We start from the raw sequence: 18608 nt of genomic DNA, 5'->3' as shown, positions 1-18608 counted from the left end.
ACGATAGCATCCGAAATGATGGTTGGCTAGGAGCGTGCTATGCGGTGCAGTTCATTTTTAAGAGTGCTGTTAACTGCAGACCTTTCTTCCACGGAAAAACCCACGCCAGTTATGCAAACCCTCTCCAACCAAGTCGGCCTACGCCTGACTAACCTTTCCTCCCTTTATTTATTTTTTTAATACACATATTCCCCCTCTCCCACCCGCATAACTCCCATGCAACACGCCCACACTGTTATTGAGAAGCAACAGCTCCGTAGAATTCAAAGGAACTCAGCATTTCATGGACTGTCTGCGGCCATACTATAGTCTGAAATCTTAATTCAAAGATACAGCAGCGCGTATTGGCTTGGGAGCCCCTGAAGGAGCTGTACCATTATTGTGTTTGAGGGTAGGCAGTATGCACGAGTCGGTTAATCGGAAGAAACAATCTTGCAACACCTGGAGGTTTCAGACAGGATAAACCGCGAGCTGTCGATTTCAGACAAGTATGTCTCGAGCAGCGCTCCGGCTTCAGTGTAGCAGGACGGCTGTTAAATGTACTGTAGAGCAGTAGACAAGCATGATATGCCGGTGATGTGACTAGAGATTTTGTTGCTTCTAAATACCATATGCGGAACCATACGACCGACAATGCGCTATAAATATTTTAATTTGCCATGAAAGATGCGGCGTAGTGGAGCGGTGCGATGCCTGGTGTCAAACAACCCCCTGTACAGTGGGCAACACTGAAAATTGGTATTACGCACTATTACATCGGAACTTCGTTATTTTAGTAACGATATTATTAGTTTTCCTGTTTACCTATGCATTCTGAAACCCCTGTTAACAGTGTTTTCAGTAACCCAGCGCTGGCCGCTGTTCGATGGAGGCTCTCCCTGCTTCTCTGCTGCGCCTGCGCGCTCGTTCTGTTCGCGGCCTATTTCGAACGAACAAGCTCTCTCCGTGAACCTCTGTGAACAAACAAGTCTCGGCGCTGTCTGGCTTCTTGAACGTCTGACACATTTTTTTTCAACGGCTCAGCATTTCATTTCAGTTCGCTTATCCGTTTATCCTCAGATGTGGATCGTTGTGTGGATTGCAGGGGCGGATTTTATGGTGGATTGGGGTGGATTGTTATGTCGGGCCCAGTGTTGTACGCGTGCAATGTGGTTGCCGCCGTATGTGTCAGGAGAACGGATTCATTTTGAATACCTAGTACAGTGTTGCCCGTAATCTTTAATTGTAATTTTCTAATTAATTGCACCGTCGATTGGAATGAAACTTGCGCAGTTTTCGTCCTGGTGGCTTGGACTATCGAATAGCCACACTTTAAGTGCCTAATAGTGCCCAATAGTGCCTTTAAGCTGGACATTAATCATTCCGTCTGGCCTAATCGCACCCTTATCTTCTTTAGCGCAAGTTATCTGCAGATAAGGAAGTTTCCCTCATAGAGCATGTAGCGCGAGGAACGAACACAGACCACACAACGTAGCAGTCGGTGAGGCAATGGACCTTTTTCACAACAGCTTATGCGCATGCGCTGTTGTGCCGATGACATAAGATGCGCCGGACAAGGCTATCTATGTGTTCAATTGATGGCGCTGGATGGAGACGACAGGAGTGCGGACACGGCGCGAACTCGTCGGCCCCACTCCAAGACCAGTTTTCACCCTTCATGCTACCCAAGCGAGGGTGGTTCGCTGGGGAGCGAACCGAGCGAAAAACGAGCGCGCCGGGCATACTTTCGTATGACGAGCGCCCGCTTTTTCGGGTTCCCCTCCCTGCACTGCTCCTTCTCTCAGTTCTTCTGGCAAACACGTGGCACGTTCCAAAACACGTGGCCAGCCATGAGAACTGAGAGAGGGAGCAGTGCGAGGGGAACCCTACACTCTTAAAAATGAACTTCACCGCATAGCACGCTCCTAGCCAGTCATCATCTTGAATGATATCGTTATATGCCCTGATTTGTTGAAAACGGGAGGCGTACGCCTTTTCTGTGACAATTATGAACAGCATAAGTGTCACAAAAAGGCGTACGCCTCCCATTTTCAACAAATCAGGACAGATTACGATATCATTCAAGATGATGACTGGCGAGGAGCGTGCTATGCGGTGAAGTTCTTTTTTTAAGAGTGTAGAGTCACTAAATAAGCGGGGTTCCCCTCGCACTGCTGACTCTATAGGGAACCCTTTAAAGCGGCCGCACGTCATACGAAAGTATGCGGCGCGCTCGTTTTTTTCAATAATTTTTATTGCCTTACAGAATGTCTCTGGAAGTTGAACTTTGATGGAAAGCACATCCGATGACTATGCGCTAATTTACACCAGCTCTGTAATTTACACCAGGCACCAATTCCCAAGAATTAAGCTAATTAATTACGGTAACTCGTTAATGAAGGCACTATGAGCCGAATTAAAACTATTTTTGAGTAGGATGCAGGAAATATATACAGGCACCATAATTTGCGCAGGAAAAAGTGCGGCTTGTACTTTTAAAAATACTGGTCCGTTTTTAATGACGCACCCTGTACTATTTAGCACATAAATATGGAGTATGACAAGTTTCGGTTAATGTAACCATGAGTGAAAGTTGAGCTATCACACGCATGAACTTGTTGTGTAGAAATGAAAAATTACCGTCAATTTTGGGCTGCTGAAATAAAAGAACGGCTTGTTTCGAATTTCCTTTTCAGGATGACTCGACTTTTCGGTGCTCAGTGGCAAAGATTTACAAGAATACGAGCGCTCACTTTCGAATTGAATTGAATTGCATTGCATTTATTTCCACTATAAGTGTAGGGGAGGCAAGAGACAAAAAAACCTATAGGCATAACTTTTGTTTGGTCTAATTCATAAAGGCAGATGTTTGATTGAGGATTTTAATTTTTTTTTCACGTGTTTGCGTTGTATTTCGGCCTATCTCTCCTTTTTTTCGGGATTGGAAATTTCAGACAAGTTTTCGATGTCGAGGAAAACAACCGGTTTCCCCCCGAATTTTTTCTTCTTTTTTTCTTTTTTCACACAGAGGTCCCGCATCTCTGCAGGTACGTCATCTCTGTTAAACACTGCATGCGTATTAATTAACTCCCATTACTTTCCTTTTCTTTTTTGTTAACCTGAATGCGAATGGTCGTTACTGAATTAATCAAGCATCTCCCGTATCTATGTTGTCAACATATATTTTGCAGGGTTGCCTTCTTAGAAGGAGCAAAGTGTTGCTTGCGTAAGATCACAAGCGCTCTCGGCATTTTGTTTATGATATTTGTTTACGGAATGTGCCCAATCAGACACGGCAAGATACATTATGAAACATGCAAGAGAAATTGTATCTATCAAAAACATTTCGAGACTTTTCTTTTTATATAAATTAATTCATAACGTTGTTGATGCTCCCAGTCTCCTTAACTGTGTTTGTTTTTATGCGCCAAGTAAACTCACGCGTTCTTGACAGACTTTTTACCCTTCTGTGCATTTTAATTCTGGCCCTTTGCGTCGTATTCAACGTAATTATAATGCATCCTCCCGTGATAGTAGCATTGATATGTTTTTGTCCTATGTTGTGTTTAAACGGGAGTTGTCTAGTTTGGTGCATTAGGCACTTGGTTTATGATTGTTGATTTTTTTTTTCTTCTTACATTACTGTAAGCTGTATTTGAATGTTTTCAGTGCACTATCTAGTAGGATTTTCCGTTGATGGGCACTTTTAAATAAATAAATAAATAAATAAAAATCATATTCTGAGTTACACGGTTACTGTGAGTAACACGGTGAGTTACGGTAAGTTGATCGTTAAGCACAACCCACATGTATGCAGTGTGTACAATATTAAGGCAAACACGCTAGCCCACTGCACGGCATTCCTGTACGCACGTATATGTCAACTTGCAACGGTACGCTACGCACCGTTTTCCAGCCAGCCTCACACCCAGCGCTTTCCCACCCAGCACACTCCAGCAAGGAGGAAAGCGATACCAGGGAGGAAACATACGGCTCGTGTGCTTTCCTCCTCTCTTGCTTGTGCGACAAACAGTTTCCAACGTGCTCCCTCACCTAGACGGCTCTGCGCTTTCAATATTGCGGCGTCCACGGGAAAACGGTGTGCCCTCTTGTTAAGCAACCACGTGTGCACACTCGAAGCCTTCATATAACATTTAGCGAGACTCCCGAACCGTTTTAAAGATGGACATTGATGTTCTGAGGCTGGAACACAGAAGAAGGGGCCAACATAACGCACAGGCCCCCAAGTGCCTAAGAACAATGAAAGAAGGAAGTCACTGAAAAGGTTAGCCAGCTGTAGGCCTGCAGCTAGCTCAACTTTTCAGTGAGTTCCTTCTTTCACTGTTTTAAAGCCCTGTTTCACGTCGCGGACCACCTGATTGGGCCTCCGATCGGGGCCGCCAACATCACGACATGGCGTCGACTTCCCTCGCTCACTTACACGCACTTCAAAGGAGTTAACGGTTTCTAGAGGGCGTGCTGGTCAGAAGCGATCGTCGATTCTTCGCGAGCGCTCATGCTATTACTTGGACAACACGCCGCAACAAAAAACGTTTTTTTTATAAAGAAAATTAGCCGGGGGTCTCTCCACTGAGGAGGTCCCCGAGGCTTTTGGGCGTGGGATTTACTTTTGGTGATTTTTAATCTATAATTATCTAGCTAAAGCAATCAAAAAATAATAATTTTCGTTGTTAAATAAACTTACTGAATTAATTTTATTTAATTCACTTGACTAAAACTAAGTTAATTACATTGATGATGATGATGATGATGGATAGAAGAAAAAAATTGGGAGGTAAGTTACGACTAAATCGGACTGGCTACCCCAGTACACCTACGTATACCAAACCAAAGAAAAAAAAAGAACGAATGGCGGTAAAACAGAAGAGTTCCGTCGGTGAAGTTAATTTGATGTCGGGATAAATAATGTGAGTTAACTACATGATTTAACCCTACCTCAAACTGTAACGTAAGAACTTTACATGAAATATCTTACGTGTTGGTCACACAAAACGACCGGAAACGTGTACATCCTCCGTCGAAATTAGGGAAGGTTTCACTGCTCCTTTAACTTCCCCATATTCTTATTCTGTCAATCACCATTATTCGTAGTCTAAGAATATTTCGTCCGTAACAAAGATACATTAAATTGCTCTTAGAACGGTAAGCGACTGGGTGTTGACAAAACATTTTAACCTGCGGCATTAAAGCGTTCGTCAACGCATATCCCAGGATTAATTATAGGACATGACGTTATAGGCTAGCCTATACTTTGTGTCCACCATTTCCGCCATACATAGCTTCATTTGAATTTTAAAAGCGTCTACCTTCAACGCACTTTAATTAGTGATGGTCGCTCGTGAAAAACGGGATCCTCCCTTCCACATCGCTGGAAAGAATGCGTGGGATGCCCAGTTCCGTTCGAATAACTCCAACGTCATGATGTACTAGAAATGTACTTTGAGAGAGAACGTCCGCTAATATTCGTTGCATTTCACGGGTCGTTGTTTCAGTTGCCTCGGTACAAGTGCAGCGCTGTCGGTATTGGTAAAGCTGCTGCTATGGTGCTCTAGCAACGATTCAGAAGTAACGTTCTATTCGCGTTCGGCCGTGTACGGGGACCACACAAAAGCCCTGCCACGCTACCTAAAATATGAAAGGACTTGGTAAAACGCTATGAAAGCAAATTCTTCTGACATTTCCTCTGGATTCGCCTCTCTCAAACGGACGCTGCGTCAGTAGTGACGACCCACCAATAAAGACTCATTAATTCGTTTCTATGTAATTGGACGTCATGAAAAATTCAGCTAAAGCTTGTTGACTTTACAACACGTTAATGGACTTTCTGGCATGCCGTCAGTGTCCTCCATTTAAGCTAACTAAAAACGGTCACTAATAAACAGTTAGTGAATCACACCAGCGACAATGAAAAAAAAAAAAAAAAACGCATTAAAACAACATGTGAGTTGAGACTTATTGTGAAGTCTGTGTTTGTGTGTGTTGTATGGTAGTTCGTCTCATTGATGCTAATCATTATGTTGTGACCTAATATACTTAACTATACTTATTTAAATCAGTTTGTATAATTGAGGAAACAGTTTGTCCAATTTCGGATAATACGAGTAGCGCTCACATGCGCCCTGACACGACAAGTCCGAGATGCAACAATATGAAAAGCTATTTAAGTGACACCTAATGGAATGGGCAGGGATATGAAACGTGTCATTTGCTTCCTGGGATCGGTCTAATCCGGTATTAAGCGGATCGCAGCCGTTACGGCAAGTTGTTGCGCGTTTGACACCGTCTGTTGCTCTCGAAAAGGAAGGCATATATCAGCCCTTATTTTCTGTAACGTCCAATTGCGCGACACTAATCTGCTATTATTTCAATGACGATGCAAAACATTACTTAACGCAGCATTTACAGCCGTTGGAAAGAGATTAGCGTTGCGCAACGAAGGTTAGGAAGTTTGTTGGAAAGCGTTGCACGTTTCCCAGGACGAACTTGCACGAACTTGACGAACACATTGCACATTTCAGCAATGCTTGCTAGTATATATATATGAAAGTCTCTTCAATACCTCATTCCCTCTTTCGTTTCGCGTAATTACGTGGAAACGTACCGGATTACCCGAGACGAAGTATACAGTGTTCGTAATGACGACAACATACGAATAAAAAGAGTGTCTGGGAGCTGGACTACGTAATACACCCTAGACACACATAATGGACATTTGGTCCTTAATGTAATCTTGCAACACGAACGCAAAATGAGGACAGCGAGACAGAAGAGTCGCAGATAACGTTTTCCCTTGTGTACAAAACTATTGCGTACTCTATTCCTTTTTTATATCGCGCCCGCTGAAGCGATACCGTCTATAGCTGCTAGAATATCGCACGCTTTGTAGGTGACACCTTCCCATTGACCGGCGAAGACACGGAGTGACCCCTTGTGCAATAGGGCGCCGACGATGAGTGAAACAAAAAAAGGGTCTCTATAGCTGCCAGATCTTTCGCGCTTCGAGAGCGTCACGCGAGGAAGTCGTTCCGTCTGATATCGACGTCGCTTGCGAAGCTTTTCATACACGATGAGAAAGCGAGGCACTAGAAAGCGGTCGTCTAGAGTTACTACTAATAACACTTGTGCAATAGGGTACCATAAATATCACAAATACCCACGAAAAATAGCTCGTATATGTGCAGAAAAAAAAAAAAAAAGGAGTCAGATTGCTTTGAAGTACGGTTGAAGCGACGCGAAGGCGTTTCTCGCCTCACTCCGCGGAACCCCACGGAGGGGTCCAACAGGAATCGGCTCGGCGAAGTAAGCGACTCAGCGATGTGGGGCACGACAGGGCCCGCCCAGGAAATCACTCGGAGACCCAATAGAAGTGGCACCGCGAAGGCTCGGGTTCTAGTCGACCTGGTGCACCGCGAAGCCCCGAAACGGGGATGGCCCCACATTGGACCCCGCGAAGCCCTCGCGTGTGTTTGGGCGTCTCTCGAAGGGACATACTCCCTATTGGACGGCGACGAAGACGTTCGAGGTCCTTGCGATGAAACTAATTCAGCGTCAATAGTATACACAAGATGAAGCTTTGTTCATTTTGTGGTCTTTCAGAAGGTTTACTTCTCGTCCTGTTCTCTTCTGTTTCTCTCCCTCTCTCTTCACTGTTTTCGTGGGCAGCGAGTATTGGTGTAGCAAATCCTGACCTCATTCGGGCTTGCGTCTCCGTGTTGTTCCTTTTCGTTTCACTGAAGTTGGTCAACATAACCGAAGAACTCTCATAAAACGTCAATGCAGCAGAGGGGTATCACTCGTTGGCAGTTGGGGTGCAGAACGAATGACGCGCTGAGGGTCTGCCGAGGTAGAACCTAGCAAAAAAAAAAGAAAGAGAAAAGAAAAAGAAGCCGTACTCGTCAACATCCGAGGCGAGCCTTGAAGCTGCTCTATTGAATATGATACAGCTCTATTCCCTAGCTTATCTTTCTTTTGTGTATTGCCGTCTCCATACAATCAAGCGCAATCGACCTATCTGAACTCTCCACTATATATATCGAGAGCACAGAGGACGCTAGCCGGTATCCCTTCCATGGTTGCTGCCATTTTTGCAGTGTGGCGGCGCTAGATAAAAATTTATTAGGCACCGCTTTCCCTCGATGACTTGAATGGAGAGTTTGTGTTCGTGACGCCCTGCAGAGCCGGCGCATGCACTCCGCAGTGCAGGTCGATGGCTGCTCAGCGAAGTGACGATGCCGCGGAGAAACGGGCCTCAGGAACCAATACGGCAGCTCTCAAAGGCGATTTGCTGGGATGAATTCGCGGACGCCCACCGCCGAGCTAAAATAACGGGTCGCTTTAAACTGCCCTCATTCCCAACGTGACCCCCTTAAAAAAAAGAAAAAAAAATCTAATGAACAACGAATCGGATGAATAATAAGAGGAATTCAGCCACACTGAATGGGAACATAATTTCAAAACAAGCTCTGCCATCTACACTTGGACGGCTGATTTATTCCGTTTCTCTGACTGTTCCTTCGTGCTCCATCCGTTTTTGTTGCTGTTCTTCCGTAGCTCGCTTTGTATGAAACCGCTATGCTGCTTTTCTAGCCCCAGTAATAATCATCAGCACTGTCATCAACTCGTACGTCGTATAACGTGGCGTATCCTGAACTCGATCACTCTTCCCCCGTGATTTATGAAACGTCGTGGGATGTATGAATTTTTCTGTCGTTAACGGAAAGAAAAGAGAGGTATGGCCAACATTCTCTCCCATTAAGTATAGAAGAAGAAGAGAAAAAAAAGAACATTACGTTCCAAAAGCATAATCAACATGGAAGTAGTGGTAGCCCAGTATACAGTCAAGATGAATGAAGTACTGAGCAGACGTACGCAAAAATATAGGGGGTCTGGCTGTGTTGCCAGACATGAAGAAGAATTGGAGCCTCTGTTTCCTCTGTATTTTCAGTAGTCTATGTATAGCACGTCGCTATGACTCATGCACGGGACGGTCATTCTTACCGTCTCATAGCAATGTCACCATCACTAATGCAAATGTCTGCCGCTGTCTTTGCGATTTTGAAACGTACTCTCCGTGTACATGTATATACCGGGTGTTTCAGTTAAATCCCCGGGCTAAATAATTCGCGAGCCGGTGCACCAATCGAATAACTTTCTTTTTTACAAGTATCTGTCCAATACTGCCTACAAGATGTGCACCGCGTGAACGAGCTGGAGGCGCTCATTATTTAAATAAAAATTCAAATGAGTTTCGTGAAAAAAGCTAACTTCTAAAGCAGGGCGCCGTCGGCAATAAAATGGTTACTACTCCTTCTGGGACCTTCAGTAGATACCTTTTAGAGAAAAATCTGCAACCGAAGTGGGTCATTTGTTGCAGTAATTAATTGGTTTCGGTTTACATATTTTTGTCGCAGCTGGTCGCGTTGAAGCGCAAAAGGACGCTCTTTCACTCCCATGTCCACCAATGAATTACGTCCTTACGCCAATGAATTACACCAATGGATTCCGTCCTTTTGCGCTTCGCCGCGACCAGCCGCGACAAAAATACGTAAACCGAAACCAATTAATTACTGCAACAAATGACCCGCTTCGGTGGCAGATTTCTCTTTAAAAGGTGTCCACTGAAGGTCCCAAAAGGGGTAATACCCATTTTAATGCCGACGGCGTCCTGCTTTAGAAGTTAGCTTTTTCACGAAACTCATTTGAAATTTTATTTAAATAATGAGCGCCTCCCGCTCATTCACGCGGTGCGCATCTTGTAGGCGGTATTGGACAGATACTTGCAAAAAAGAAAGTTATTCGATTGGTGCACCGGTTCGCGAATTATTTAGCCCGGGGATTTAACTGAAACACCCGGTATATATACAGGGTGTCCACGCTAAGTGTGAACAGATTTTTTAAAAATATATATAACACTTTTTCCAAGATGAAATCAATTGCAATATAGCATATGCTAAAGGGCACTCCCTAGCAGGGCATTAACAAAGTCCAAAGGCAATGTCTTAATTAACTTTCATTAATTAACTTTTTAATTATAAAAGCTACAAAGTTGTCCCAATGAGAACATCTGTTCCTTTCGGTCACCTCATATCGTAGCCGTTTTCAGAACAAAAATCCGTTCCATAGACCGCCCGCAAAAAATTCGTGAAGGAACGCCATTTTTTTCTTTATTTTGTTCATTGCGCTTCTTAGAAGACGCGTCTTTCTTTCACCCCCAATGTGAGAGGGAGAAAGAGCACACTATCGCCTCTCGCGTCCTGGAAAACTATTAAAAGGAAACAGAAAATGCAACACAAGATAAGGCCAGTTCCGATAGAGTCACCCGATACATTTGTTTTTGTTTTGTTTCCGCAAGTTAAAGCTCATCTTCGACGCATGAGGCGGCACTGTGCTCCTTCTTCCTCTCCCGTTGGGGATGAAGGAAATACGCGTCTTCTAAGAAGCGCAATGAACAAAATAAAGAAAAAATGGCGTTCCTTCACGAATTTTTTGCGGGCGATCTATCGAACGGATTTTTGTTCTGAAAACGGCTACGATATCAGGTGACCGAAAGGAACAGATGTTCTCATTGGGACAACTTTGTAGCTTTTATAATTAAAAAGTTAATTAATGAAAGTTAATTAAGACATTGCCTTTGGACTTTGCTAATGCCCTGCTAGGGAGTGCCCTTCAGCATATGCTATATTGCAATTGATTTCATCTTGGAAAAACTGTTATATATATTTTTAAAAAATCTGTTCACACTTAGCGTGGACACCCTGTATATATCTACATTCCTCAGTGTACATATATATATACAGGGTGTCCCAGAAAACGTGTCATTGAATTATAATAAAAAAACTACGCCATCCAGAATCATGCGGTCAACAATATTTGTTCTTATTAGGTTTTTGCCACCTCCTGATGTGAATGTCATGTACTCCAAGTTTAATTATGTAAATATTTGCGAACTGAACTCGGAAATTTGCCAAGTAAAGGTCACTTTTTTACCCCACCAATATGAAGAGCGTGCCGAATTCACTCAAATTCATGATAATTCACAGTGATATTCACGAGCTATCCCATCGGAAAAAATAGCCGAATAGCAGGCTTTTCGGAGCACCGGACCATAGCGCGCGATGACTTTTTGAGCGCAATCGCTCTCAGTGCGACGAAAGGAGGTTCCGAAGCCAGCCCACAGAGTGATAGTAGAAAAAGTAACAGTTCCTAAAATTGGGAGAGGGAAAGCATTATTCCAGCGAAAGTCGGACGTGATAAGCCCTGCCTGTTTGATCCCCTTCTGCGATGTCGGGGAGGGCTGGGTTTCCAACCTCCTTTCGTCAGACTGACAAAGATTGCGCTGAAAAATCCATCGTGCGCTATTCTGTGCGACCTCCGTAGAGCATGATGTTCGGCTATTTTTTCCGATGGGATAGCTCCTGAATATCCCTGTCAATTATCATTAATTTGACTAAATTAGACACGCTCTTCACATTAGTGGGGTAAAAATGTGACCTTTACTAGGCAAATTTCCGACTTAAGTTCGCAAAAATTTACATAATTAAACTTACGTTACACGACATTCACATGAGGAGGTGGCAAAAACCCAGTAAGAACAAATGCCATTGACCGCATGACTCTAGGTGGTGTAGTTTTTTTATTATAATTCAATGACACGTTTTCTGGGACACCCTGTATATAGGTGGAGTGAAGTACAAAAAATCAAACGGCCACGAAGTTTTACAGTTGTGGAAGGAAAAAGACGCGGACAACAGATTTTAGGGAAGTTAGAAACACTAGTTCATTTAATGGGCAGAAATAAAAAGTTGAATGAAAAAAAGGGGGCGACGTTTCGACAGTGGCACTGTCTTCGTCAGGACAAAAGATGCGCAGGCGGTTACAGATTATTTAAATACGTTTGGTATGTGACGTCATCATCGGTACAAGGCACGCCACAGGCGTGCCTTGTATATATATACAGGGTGTTTCAAAAAACGTGTCATTCGGACTTTATAAAAAAACGGGGCGACGGAAAAATACGGGGTAAAGGGCACTTGTGTGGCAACTAAATTTGCCATCTTGCAAAAATATTTTAATTTGATTTTAATTAACATAAATTGAATTTCTTTAATTGAACTCCAAAATTTCCCAAGTCGACCTAACGTTTTTTTTACAGAATTAGAGAGCCTGTAGCGAACTTGGTCAGATCCACCAAGAAATCCGCTCGATATTGCAAAGGGTACTGCCCAAAAAAAGTCCCGAAGTTGAGGCTTCAGAGTTTCGGGTATTCAACAGCGCACCAAATCAGTCGGAAAAATGCGCGGAGGGCAGGACATGCTCCTGCCCCCATGAAGCTAGAACAGTTTATCGCCGGACCGGCGTGCAGCACAAGACGCGCAGATAACAAGGCAGGTGACATTCCACCATGCGTTGATAAGCGGCAAACAAAAATGATTCCGCCTCTTTTTTCCCGCCCTGTGTTTTTTCGACCTTCTATCTTTCATGGGGGCAGGAGCATGTCCTCCTCTCCACGAATATTTGCGCCTGATTTGGTGCGCCGTTGAATACCCGAAACTTTGAAGCCTCAATTTCGGGACTTTTTTTGGGCAGTTCCATTTGCAATATCGAGCGGATTTCTTAGTGGATCTGACTAAGTTCGCCACGGGCTCTCTAATTCTGTAAAAAAAACGTTAGGTTGACTTGGGAAATTTTGGAGTTCAATTAAAGAAATTCAATTTATTTCAATTAAAATCAAATGAAAATATTTTTTCAAGGTGGCAAATTCAGTTGCCACACAAATGCCGTTTACCCCGTATTTTTCCGGCGCCCCGTTTTTTTATAAAGTCCGAATGACACGTTTTTTGAAACACCCTGTATATATATACAGGGTGTTTCAAAAAACGTGTCATTCGGACTTTATAAAAAAAACGGGGCGACGGAAAAATACGGGGTAAACGGCACTTGCGTGGCAATTGAATTTGCCATCTTGTAAAAATATTTTCATTTGATTTCAATTAAAATAAATTGAATTTCTTTAATTGAACTCCAAAATTTCCCAAGTCAACCTAACGTTTTTTTTACAGAATTTGAGAGCCCGTAGCGAACTTAGTCAGATCCACCAAGAAATCCGCTCGATATTGCAAATTGAACTGCCCAAAAAAAGTCCCGAAGTTGAGGCTTCAGAGTTTCGGGTATTCAACAGCGTACCAAATCAGTCAGAAAAATGCGCGGAGGGCAGGACATGCTCCTGCCCCATGAAGCTAGAACAGTTTATTGCCGGACCGGCGTGCAGCACAAGACGCGCAGATAAGAAGGCAGGTGACATTCCACCATACGTTGATAAGCGGCAAACAAAAATGATTCCGCCTCTTTTTTCCCGCCCTGTGTTTTTTCGACCTTCTGTCTTTCATGGGGGCAGGAGCATGTCCTCCTCTCCACGAATCTTTGCGTCTGATTTGGTGCGCCGTTGAATACCCGAAACTTTGAAGCCTCAATTTCGGGATTTTTTTTGGGCAGTGCCGTTTGCAATATCGAGCGAATTTCTTGGTGGATCTGACTAAGTTCGCTACGGGCTCTCTAATTCTGTAAAAAAAAACGTTAAGTTGCCTTGGGAAATTTTGAAGTTTAATTAAAGAAATTCAATTTATTTCAATTAAAATCAAATGAAAATATTTTTTCAAGATGGCAAATTCAGTTGCCACACAAATCCCGTTTACCTCGTATTTTTCCGTCCCCCCGTTTTTTTTATAAAGTCCGAATGACACGTTTTTTGAAATACCCTGTATGTCGGTGGAGTTCCCATAGAAGTCGGCCCAGGACGCACATTCCCCAAGGTCAATAGTCGTGACGTTGCCCACCACTGTGAGGCCGACAAATGCAGGCACTTTCACCACCACCACCACCGCAGGATGACGATGTTTCCCGTGTAATGTGGTTGTGTTCTCCTGCGGTAAATCACCCCATCTCATTACCACGATTTATCTGTTGTTGCCAGAGCAGGATGAGTTTCGGTATTGGTGACACAAGTTCTCTACGCGTCTATTCCTAGACATGAGCGCGGATACGATTGAAGGTATCCGCATCTGCACGGTATATACGTATGTGAGATCCACGAACGCATCCGGACGTAGTTGAAATGGGTCTATCCGTACCCTCGCGGATATTTAGTGTAGCGCATGGGACCAGCCTATTGTACAAGAGGATAAATGACAGATTCGCGAATTCCCGAAAAAAAGGAGGAAAAAAAAGGAAGGGGGGATTAAGTTCCAGTGAGCTGAAAGTCTCGACACCGCGGGAAGTGTGCTGGATATGGCTTGACGAGGAAGGAAAGTATTTTGAGTACTGAGTAGCAAATATCAAAATAGAGTGCCAAAATACTCGAAAAAGTATTTGAAATATTGTATTTTGAGTACGTTTGAGTACGTTGTTGAGTAGGTTTTCTCTCAATGTTTTTGGGAGTGCGCCATTTTTTCCTTATGTGATTCACGCGGATTTCATAGCACCACATTTCTGTAGAATAAAGTTACATAAAGCGAACGAGCTGCTATAAGATTGATTAATTGATTGAGACATTACCCTTGGAGACTTGGAATGGAGGCTCATACTGATGCAATTGTATATCCATGTTTTACATTTAATGTTTACGTTTACCATGTTACTGTTACAATACCACAGTTACAAATTTAATCTCGAATTATCTAAATTAATGTAACTAGCCTAATTATCGAGTCGTTGTTAATTCATTTGGTTAATAAAATAACATTGATTAGCTCAATTAAGTAAATTCGACGCTTCAAACTGTGCCATCCTCTCCAAGAAAGAGAGCCCCAACATTTATCATGTTTATTTTTATTTTCTAGGTGTCAGTTAAGCCCATATTACACGTAACATATATTGCATGAACCCGTCTAAACAAGACGGCGCATCTGCGCATGCGCATAAAGCAGACGGCGCTGGTGGGCAAAAGGGTGTAGGAATAACCACATGATGTGAACACCGTATTTGACCTTTCTTTGGCGCGTAGCACATTTAATAGCTACATTATCTTGCGGCATGCCTGTAATAACGACCGAAGATAGCCAGTGACTGGATCATCTCGCGATTTCTTGCCCATGAAACAGGACAGCAGCGCCGCCGCATCGCTATGACGTCACGCACTGAAGTGAGCCTATTGACTACTTAGTCAGATTCACAACTTTCAGCGGCCAATTTACCGACCTTGCGTCCAGGCCCAGGCAGGTTTCCCTTCGTTTCGTCTCGCAAAAGATGCACAAAAAACCTTCCGTTGCCTTGTTGCTACTATCTTTCCCTAGCGGCGTCTATTTTCCAGAACCTTTCCCGACACGCGATCTTTTTCTTCTTCGATGTTGTTTCTTCGCATTAGAGAACGTCAGACAGCGGCCGGGCTTCCAGCCATTGTTTACCCCCCTGTCTTGTTGAAGAAGCGACGGGAGAAAATGCTGCAGATGGTGGAAACGACAAAGGTTATTCTCCAGGCGTAATGGGATCCTGCATAGGTCAGATGGCAATCGTATTTTATCCCGATCTGATGACGTGCATCGGAATCGGTGGTCCTGAAATCGTACAGCTTGCATCAGAGCTGACTTGAACGCCATTCCGTCCTGCGGTCCCTGCTGGTGCCTAGTAAGAAATGACGGTGGAGGGTGTTTTGGGTCATCTCATTCCAGTTACAGGGGTGGCCATCTTTATGAGGGCGTTGTTTTCTGCTCAGCGCTTAAAGGGTGGCTCTCGTGAATCACAGTCATCTGGTGGTGGTGGTGGTGATAGGGCTTGCCGTTGTCGGCCTCACGTATGTGGGCAACGTCACGACTCACGCCCTGGGGGAATGTGCGTCCTGGGCCGACTTCTAAGGGAACTGTGCCGACATATGTCTGAAAGCGTCTGAGGAAAACCCAGTCATCTGGTAAGTCATGAGCTCGGCCGCAGGCTAGGAACGCACGTGGACGCCGACATGACCTATCGCTGAGTTCCATCATGCCGCATATTAGCGCACTCACCGGATAACATCACTCTTGAGACCAGAGGATGGGTTATTTTGCCGATCTCTGGTCACAGGTGTGATGTTATCTGGTGACTGCGCAATATGCGGAATGACCGAGTTTAGCGTTACGCCATGTCGACCTTTACGTGAGTTCCTAGCCTGCACTCTAAAAACAGAACTTCACCGCATAGCACGCTGTGCGCCCATCATTGCGAAGAATGATAGGGTTATCGCTTCTGATTCGAAGAGAGATGGAGGCGTACGCCTTTTTGTGGCAATTTTCATATATCCAAATTGTCACAAAAAGGCGTACGCCCACCCCTCTCTTCGAATCAGAAACGATAACCATATCATTCGTGGCAATGGTTGGCGCACAGCGTGATATGCGGTGAAGTTCTGTTTTTAGAGTGTGCGGCTGAGCTATAATGCCTTATCAGATGATTGCGATCGCGTGAGTTTCGCGACCCGAAATGACGATCTATAGTCACGTGGTACGCTGAATATAGGTAGAATGCGGGTAAAAATCAATCGAACATAAATATGCATTTATGTTCTTTTGATTTTTACCTGTACTGGTATTCTTTCCATCACCCTGTCACCCTGTTGTACTAAAACTCTCCGGTCAACTGTATATATGGTGACTGATTGGCTGATTCGTAAAAGAAAAAATGGAGGTGTCGGTCCCGGGCCACTCGGGACTGGCTACTCCAGGACGCGGTATTCAGAAAAGAAAGAGCAACTACACAAATCCATACACTTTGAAAATATGTTCCAGTCACCATGTGCCATGTGTGTGTGTTCCTGAAGAAGTGCAGTCTCGTGCACGAAAGTCTTGTTTACTATGTGTAGATAAATAAGTTGCTCCAACCGTTTAATATCACTCCTTAATTTTCAGCTTAACATTTACCAGTAAAACGAAAAACATTAAGACAGTTAATTTTGCGCCGAAACTGGAGTTTATCTGGACCTGATATCTCGTAGGGTTTACTCAACTGGTCGTGTCTTCCGTATTTATTAGGGAACGAACGAAGAGCCTTCCTTGTAAATATGGAAGAATGTACGCGATTTTACGAAGCACTCGAAAGCTTTCAATGAGAATTTCGTCGCAATGCAAAACGCCAAATTTATTGTTCTCGACGTTTGCTTTCCGCATTTTAAGATTCGATGCAGTCCTTAATGGTCTACGCTCGTAGTCCTGCCAGTATAGCCTTGTCCGTGTGTACCCATATTCGGTTCTACTTATACTGCCATTAATAGACTTCTGTGGCTGTGCATTCGCCAGTGACATCGACAATCTCCTATATCATTTACATTGAATGCATTACAACTGACAGTGACTGTTCTTCCTTTCATAATATCTTATTTATATACCAACAGTTCATTATAGATAGCTTTCAGTACAAAGCTTCCATTAATGGTACTGAACTGTACTAACGGTACTGATTATCGGCTACATTACATCGATGGCAAATAATGCTCCACAACATGAATATCATCTGAACGTGCGTGCTATTTTGAGTAAGTACGTGTTTCCATAATGTGAGGCTAGGATCAATGCCTTCGATAGGTGTTCTTGATGATGGTGGTGTTTTTCTGCTTCACATTATGGTATAAGAAAAGTTTTTAAAGATTTTTTTTATTATTCCGTGTTAGCGCCGCGAAGCCACTGTGGCTATGAGAGGCGTACAGATGGAGAGAGGACAGCAGGAAGGGGTGGGGGACAGGGGAGTTAGTATGCGTCCTGGGCCAACTTCAGGGGGAACTGTGTCGACATTCGTCTGCAAAGTCTTCGGAAAACCCAGGGAAAAACCTCAGACAGCACAGCCGGTGACAGGATTCGAACCCGTGTCGCCTCCCAGTCTATGAGTGGAAAGCGATCATCCTGACCACTATGCCACGGGAGCTGGTTGAGTAAAGCTAATCGACAAAACATGTTATACGCGATGGTCCGTGACTAACCCCGCCCTCTAACTGAGCAGCAAAACAACAACACGTTTATTGCGATAATAATGATTGGAGTGTCTCATCGCCACAGAACTGAGCACAAGGAGTAAAGGGCTGTACGGCCTTTCACCAACGGCATCCCGTAGTTGATTAAAGGGACCATGAAGAGATTTCGAAAAAGTTTAAGTTCTCAGTGGAGAGCGGCTCGCAAGGAGGCCTATTATCTGAAATATATCCTATTTTTGCCATATTGCATTCAACGCGGGCACAGTTCACGCGCAAAAAAAATTCCGTCAAGCGGCCGCCCGACACACACCCTGCAAGCGGGCTGACGTCACTTACATCCTTTGCTCACTCCAAGGTCGCACCAACCTAGCCCGCCAGTGGCAAAGATCGCCTGCTGTTGACGTCACAGCCAGTTTCTCCGTCGTGCCGGCAGCGGTGGCGTCGATGCAGTCACCTTGTTTTGGCCGTTGGTTTTAGTTAATATCTCCGCTATTCTACCCAATCTTGGGTTCATACTCCACGTGGTGAATGTATTAGCGGCTAGGAATGCATTACATATGCTTGCAGAGGTCCATGGAATCTTTTTATGTTCCCTGTAAAGCATCCGCCGCATTTGCAGGAGGCGATAGCGTAGTGTAAACATACGAATTTTATTAATTTTAAAATGATGCGTTCATAGACA

Source organism: Ornithodoros turicata, chromosome 3, assembly GCF_037126465.1.
Source record: "Ornithodoros turicata isolate Travis chromosome 3, ASM3712646v1, whole genome shotgun sequence".
NCBI classification, from domain to species: domain Eukaryota; kingdom Metazoa; phylum Arthropoda; class Arachnida; order Ixodida; family Argasidae; genus Ornithodoros; species Ornithodoros turicata.
This window is presented reverse-complemented; position numbering follows the sequence as displayed.